General features: G+C 40.0%; 1 protein-coding gene and 1 long non-coding RNA gene across 8 annotated transcripts in view; both read left to right on the top strand.

The window, feature by feature from the left end:
* LOC116901456 overlaps window positions 1–848 on the top strand; it is a 22,076-nt gene extending 21,228 nt beyond the window's left edge. Inside the window, exon 3 of the long non-coding RNA XR_004387996.1 lies at window positions 837–848. This is a non-coding gene — a long non-coding RNA (uncharacterized LOC116901456). The remainder of the gene's footprint in view (window positions 1–836) is intronic.
* Kcnh7 (potassium voltage-gated channel subfamily H member 7) overlaps window positions 1–6,355 on the top strand; it is a 489,779-nt gene that overhangs the window by 135,532 nt on the left and 347,892 nt on the right. The window lies entirely within an intron of this gene.

Raw genomic sequence — 6,355 nt, 5'->3', positions numbered from 1 at the left:
CAGATGGGGTTCACCAGGCGCCCCTGGTCCTCCTCGCTGTGTCCTCCTGGGACGTCTCCCAGGGCGAACGGACGGTGGACACCTGGACACGTCTATCCCTATCCACCCCGCTCTCCTTCCTGGAGCGCGGTCTCACTGAGCGTCCGCAAAACCGAAACAGCGATCGCACCAGATTCCCAGACAGAACACAGACACAGCGCTGAGATAAAACAGAGAATCTTACCTCCAAGTGGGTCTAGGACCCCTGGGTGGTCGCGCAGATCCCGGACGAGCCCCCAAAATGAAAGACCCCCGAAGGGAGCCCCCCACTCAAATCTCGGGAAAGGCGCGCACCCAGTAGGACACAGACACCGACCTGCTGCAATCACACGAGGAAGTTTTATTGTAAGCGAGATGAAACGAGAGCTCAGGCCAGCATGCTGGGGTCGAGACTCATACACCACACAGGGAGTAGAGGAGTTCGACCCCTGACCCCGATTCTTTTACAGAGCTCAGAAGGAAAACCACAAACCAGGGGGGAAACAAGGGGGTAGGAGGAACAAACTATAATCTGCCCATACAGCTAAATCATATTAATTATGTACCACACACTCCCAAAGCACAGACATTGTGGATTAGGATTGGGACATTTTACACGGCCAGTAGAACATTGTGGCCGAAAGCAGGCCATTAAGTATTATTCAAAGAAACCTTTCATGTAAAACTGTTGGGAACCATTGTATAGCAAGGGAGGGTGAAAGTTCAGGTTCTCACAGGCCCCATTTTTCTTTTTTCTGGGTAGTTGGACCTTATTTCTCCTTTTTGGTATTAATTTTAATTTACACTTCACATTGAAGTGAATAGGTACTGGGGCTACTACTACGCATTGGGTTATTCTATAGGTGACAAAGAGCTGAGCCACATTTAGAAAGTCACGTTGCTAAGGCAGCTTAAGATGAGCTGTACTATTTAAGGCCCCGCACAGTTTAGCAGAAGCATAAACTTGATCCTTAGAATCAGAGACTCCAGCAATGACAAGTGCAACCACTGCCCTGTGTCTCACCACATGCCAGCTACAGTTCAAAAAGAGGGTCTCAATGCTTTCTTGCACACTAACTGTCCCATCTGCCTTCCTGACATTCCGATTTCCCTGGGTTCACACATCCTACCTGCGTGTTTTTCCATTTAATGATCTAGTGTAGGTACTTATTTGTTCTTTTGTGGACAAATATTCAGCATCCAGAAAGCCCCTGTGATCCTTTCTAGCAACTGTTTTTGACATTCTGTTGAACACCTTCTATTTTCTGCCCAGACACCATGGAGATAAAGGGTCTTCATTTACCGCTCTTCATTCTTTGCACATTTAAACTTCTGTCTTTATTCTTACCTGCCATTTCCCTCCCTTTGATTGTATCTTTAAGGAGAGGACAAGATGTTCTCCTAAGGGGGAATCTAATTATCTTGCTTCTGCCCCTGGACCTGCATGCTTCAGTTAGTTCAGCACTGAGGTCCGCGATGTGTTCACGCTCCACACTATTTTTGTTTTCTGCTCTCTTCTCTCTGTTCTACCTTATATTCCCTGGCTGGCAAATAAAAACACTCCCCTAGTTTGGAATGTTGGCTGGCAAATAAATCCGAGCTGCCTTCCTTTGGAACGTTATCCGAATTCCGTTAATGTTTTAACTATCATCTTAAATTGTATATGCTTTGTCCTAATATTTTCCAGCATTTCAGAAATCCTCTAACTCTATGCTGTTGGAGCTACCAAACTGGCAGTAAAGAGAAGCAAAGGCTCCACCCAATGAGTCTAGAATGAAATGAAGGTGATGACACTGTATAGAATAAACAAGAAATTACTGTAGGACATTTGATATCATTGCAAGTTAAGAAATATAAGAGGTACAAAGGATATGGAGAAGTGGATGGGAAAATGCAGTTTTAGTAGGGAAGAGGGAACGTGAGTCACTGGAAAGTAACTTTGGTGGAAAGTATGGATGAAAAGAGAGGGCAAGTCTCAGCCTGCATAGCTTCATGGACAGAACTAATAGGCTCTGAACATGGAGAGCATGCTCCTTGTTATTGAGAAACTCTCAGGAATGCCAACTGGTCCAGACATAGTAGGTGCAGAGCTGTAGTAGAGAAGACTGACCCAGTGATGTCACATGCCTGCTTCCTCTCTATCCACCCATCCTTTGAGAACTCATTTGTTAATATCTAGGTTGTTTACCTACTTATGTAACATGCACAACATATCTACAATGGTATTTAGTGCTGTCCATTGCTTTATTATTCACATATACACTTCTGTTTGTAAGTGTTATGAAAAAGATTTGATCAATGCTTATTTGATAAAATTAAATATGACACTATAATAAATGATTTCTTCTAAAACACTTAAATTTTTTCATTCAGTTACATATTCACTAGAAATAAGTGGTATTTAGTTACTTTGTAGTAAAGTCTTATTCATATACTCCTCTTTATGTAGAATGATATTTTGACACTAGGTTCTTTCTTAAAGGATATGAATTCCATTTGGTTTTTACCTCTTTTAAATGTATGAATTCTGTTCTGACTTTTCAAGTTTAAAGGGAAATCAGCTTCAGCCTTGAATAACCTCAAGGTTATAATAAAAAAAAAACAAAACAAACAAACAAAAAAAAAAACAACGAAAATGAAATCCTGTGTTTCATAGCCAAACAGATTTGTGTGATCTTCTAGGGAATTGCAAGGATTGCTTTATTTGAACATGAACCTCCTAAGGAACAGTGGCCTGTCGAAAGATATGCTACTAAATTTTGTCCTTGGGCTTCCGTGAATGCATATTCTGATGTACTGCTAGGGAACACCACAGAACTGGAGATGTTCTTGGCTTTCAGAAATAGAAAGCTCCCCGCTCCAACTGTGCTCATTAAAGGTCTCAGTAACACACACTGCAGAAAATAAAGTGTGGGTTTAAATGACCAGACCAACCTCTGACTGTGGTTATTGCCTTTTTAAAGACAAGAGACAGTTAATGTGAACCAGCATTATTCCGAAGCCTTTTCCCTCCCACAGGCAGCTGCACATGGGTGACATGACTTTCCTGTGAGAGAAGATACTCCAGGGCAAACAGCGCATCAAGGTCTCTGCTCCGTTCTGAAATCAAATGTGTAACATAGGTGACAGCTGCAGTGATACATTTTGGAGGAGTTTGACTACCTTCAATTGGGCTGAATGGGACGATGATAGAGTGTGAAAAAAATACTGATGCACATCTGAGCTCCTAACTGTGCCTTAGGTTAGAGAAGACCTTGACAGACCATCTAACACAGTATTTTTATCTGTAAGATGGGAATAATTAGCAGGCCTACCTAGAGGATAAGAGTCTCCACCCAAAGCACACAGCAGCCATTGGGTATATAAGAATTGCTTCTAATTTCACCAGCTTCCCCTCCTCATCATTGTCATCGTCGTCATCATCATCATTGTCACCTTCATTATCATCATCACTCTCATAGTTATCATCATCGTCGTTGTCATCATCATCATTGTCATCATCATCATCATCCTATCATCATCACCACCACCACAACCATCATCCCTATCATCATCACTATCACAATCACCACCATCCCTGTCCCCTTCCCCTTCATCATCACCACAGTCATCATTCACCTAATCACTGAAGTCCTTCCAAAGTAAGTATACTTTTTTCACTTTTATAAAAGTTTCACTTTCCTAGGGTTTTGTAGGATCAATGGGGGATCTGAAAACGGCTTCCTGCGTTGGTTAAGCCATCCTAATTGCTGCAGCCTGCAGTCCCCAGCAAAGCCCCCTAAGTTCTCCTGTCTGCAAATGGAGCACAAAGGATTTTACATTTGGCAGAGTGCTCTTCTGTGACTTGAAAGTGTACCTCTGTGGGCACGCACAGCAGAAGCTCATCCGAAATACCAGGAACTTTGAAATGTGAAGTCTGACTTTTAAATCAAGTACATTTCTGTGCAGTGTTTTCTTTCCAACTTTCTAATTTTATTGCATCATGAATGCTCCAGCTGGAAGCACTAGTTAACAGTTGGTTTAAAGTGTTTAAACTTAATTTTTAATGCATTTTAAGATTTTTTTTTGTGTGTGTGAGGGGGGAGGGAGGGAGGGAAGAATGAAGAGGGGGGGGGGGGGAGAGAGAGAGAGAGAGAGAGAGAGAGAGAGAGAGAGAGAGAGAGAACTGGATCTCAAGGTTCACTGATAAGAAAAAAACAATGTTGCTGACTGCATTATTAATTATCAACCTTTTACTGAATCCTCCTCTCAGTGAGCTCTTACTTGTATAATTTAAAACCTGATCCGTCTTTAGTTGAAACTAGCCAGTCATTCACACTACAGAGCAGTGTGTTTTCTTCAGCCTATGGGGAACAATGAGCATCATTAATTGAACTAATACCCATAGACCAGTTTGTCACAGTTTCGTGACTTAGAATATAGCAAACTCACCAGGATGAAAATTCCATACAGTTTCTTAGTGAGGAGTCAGGCAAATGTCTTGAATACACCAGGCTATGGCAATTCTCTGAAGAGGCAACAAATGCTATAGAAAGTTCTAGTTTTCTCATAAGCACACATTCTGTAGCGAGCAAGACTCCAATAATAAAACTGCCATTACACTCTTCAGTTTCACAAACTGGTACTTTCAAAATTCCTTTGAATATGCAAACCTATATCTACTCTTGCTCCAATGGATTATGTCTGCTTTCTGGAGTAAGACATGTGCTTGCAGGAGGTGTCATTGGATCCTGAGTAGACACATGTCTTGAGCACAATGTCATCGGCAGACACATATTCCTTAACATACATTTTGTTTTTAGTTTTGGATAGGTTTTATAAATGTTATAAAATATTTTCATCACTTTTCCCCAAGCCTAGTATGATCTAAATAATTATATACACTTGGAATTTGTAAGCATAACATAATACTTAATATAACTCAATGTTGGTATAAGGCCCAGGGATATAGCTCAATGGTACAGAGTATGCATTCAGTGCATTAGGTTCAGAGTTCAAGTGATTATACAATACATGATGTTCTGTAAAGCATATCCTAATTCATATTGCAAGTTCTTTAAGAGTGATAAATATTTATTTAATATGATCTCTCTGACATCTGTCATAGCAGAGGCTTTGGTAAAATATAAGGCTCCCATTTTGAGATTCCATGAGTTTTTTCCTGTTCATTGCCAACTCTACGTTAATATGGAATTTGAGTTAAATACGAGAGACAAAGATATATTTCCAGCATGTTTCTGTTCTCTTTTCATACTCTGTTGCCACAAAGCTATTTTCCCCTCAACCACTAGAGAAGCCAGCGGGTTGTGGAGACAGTTGGCCAGTGCTCAGGGTCAAAGCCTGGGCATTTAGTTTGAGAACATCTAAGGAAAATGGCTGCCCTGGGCTGCACGTGGAGAGAGAAAAATCTGACCATATTGGGCTGCAGACCTTTAAATTGATATTTTAAATTAATAATTCTTCAAAAGATAGTGCTCTAGAAATATTGACCCCTATTTTCATCTTGAATTAGCATATACAACTTGTAACATAAAGGCAGAATTTTCTGTACAGAAAAGTGTTACATGACAAGCCAGTTTAAACCCTTTGGAGAAAGGAAAGGTGACATCTCTAATGTCTTCCTCTAAGATTTCAATAATTGGATTTCTTTTCTGAGTTGACTATTTTGTTATTGTTATTGTTCACATTGAGATAAGATTAATATTTTTCCATTATTTTGTCTCTTTTAATTTTCAAATGTATCAACAAGTGCCCATTCTGGTAACAGGCACATTTCTCTAAGGGAACTGAATTACAAAATGTAGCATGTAATTTAGTCAACGTCAAATACAATTTCAGTGGCAGGGGAGAGATATTAGGAAAACTGAAATGATATTGTGCTCTAGTAAAATATTACCAGTGTATATATTAATTTTATTTTCACCTATGGTTATTAGCTGACAACATAGCATTTTCTATAACCCTTTAAAAATTCATATAACAAAGGTCCTAGACTTACTGTAATCCAACATTTTTGAAACTATTTTCTACATTAATAAGTTTTATCTTCCTCTTTCTTTGCACTTTTCTAAGAAACAAGCATGCAGTGTTTGAACAGTTGGTAAACTGATTGCTTGATTGCTCTGTGTCCATCATACATGATATCACAGAATTGCTAGAAATTCTAGTGCAGATAATCAAGACTGTACTCAGCTGTTTTTTGTTCTTTTTGTGATAATGTGTTGATTAGTGACTGGTAAGGCCTGTGTTGAAAAGTCAGTGTTGTTAGGCCAATTTTTGGACACATAATAATATGAGATTTTCGGGTTGGGGATTTAGCTCAGTGGTAGAGCGCTTG

The sequence above is a fragment of the Rattus rattus genome, chromosome 5 (genome assembly GCF_011064425.1).
Source record: "Rattus rattus isolate New Zealand chromosome 5, Rrattus_CSIRO_v1, whole genome shotgun sequence".
Taxonomy (NCBI): Eukaryota; Metazoa; Chordata; class Mammalia; order Rodentia; family Muridae; genus Rattus; species Rattus rattus.
The sequence above is the reverse complement of the archived record's forward strand: the minus strand, read 5'-3'. Positions and strand labels throughout refer to the sequence as shown.